The following is a 1026-nucleotide window of genomic DNA, read 5'->3' on the forward strand; positions in this document are numbered from 1 at the left end:
GAAGGGCGGTTATACTGGCTATACAGATACAGATGCTACATTTATTCTAGGCTGGCTACCAAACCTATTTCAGTTCACAAGTCTTTTATCCTCTATATTTCTGATTTCTGGAGAGGATAAAAGACTAGACTAGAAAGAGAGAAGGCCTTCCTGAAGCAGTGAACAAGCAGATGTACCTAGCCTTGAGAGTATGCGCCGAGAGACACTTTCAGCATTGCACAAGCACAAGGCATCAAGAGTTAAATACCTACTTGTAGAGAGACAATTTGACTCTGAACTGAACCAAGTGCAAACCAGCACCAATAGACCACGTCTAGCGAGATATAGACGAGGACAACAACAACAACAACAACAAAAGACTTGGGAGTAAAAATAGAATTAGTATTAAACCAGGCTACCACGATTCCTTAAAATAACAGTGTATGTAGTAACCTTACCTGGTGGTGCCTGCTCGTAGAACGTTGTGACATGTTTGCGCACCTCCACCACAGTCTTGTCTCTGTGTTTCTTCTTCTTCTCTTTCTTCTTCTCTTTGGGCATAATAAAAACCTGTTGTCACCTGAAAAGATGTAGAAAACATTTTGAATTCTATTTTGCACTATTCTCCGACATTATGAATGATAGCTCATATCAAAAGTCTACAGAAATTTTCTACTGCAACTTTTGCAAGCGCAAGTCAAAGGCTTAAGCATAATATTCCGACTGAAAGCTAGGAGGTCAATAGCCGTGGCGACTATTGATTCGGGCTTACATTGCATTACCCTCAGCAATAGTCGTGGAAAGATCCATTGGCAGAACTGCACATTTCCCGTTGGCTGCTCGATGCTCCGTTTTTGACCCGGTTTTTTGCTGTCCCGAGCTTCCCTACAATATAACTCCACAATTGGCCGGGTTGCCGATGTTTAGATCAGCCTAAATATTCCACAGCGCGACAGAAAAGTAGTAAAATAGCTAGTCGGCACAAGCTGGCGCCATCTTGGATATAGTCGGGAATGTCCGCTACCGCCGTCGGGAACGCTCGGTAGC

The 1026-nt window shown here is 43.3% G+C and overlaps 1 protein-coding gene across 1 annotated transcript in view; it reads left to right on the forward strand.

Moving 5' to 3' along the window:
• Positions 1-1026, forward strand: part of LOC109466789 (MOB kinase activator 1B) — a 14234-nt gene that overhangs the window by 262 nt on the left and 12946 nt on the right. The window lies entirely within an intron of this gene.

This window comes from Branchiostoma belcheri, unplaced genomic scaffold (genome assembly GCF_001625305.1).
Source record: "Branchiostoma belcheri isolate BF01 breed outbred unplaced genomic scaffold, Haploidv18h27 scaffold17, whole genome shotgun sequence".
In the NCBI taxonomy this organism is placed as follows: domain Eukaryota; kingdom Metazoa; phylum Chordata; class Leptocardii; order Amphioxiformes; family Branchiostomatidae; genus Branchiostoma; species Branchiostoma belcheri.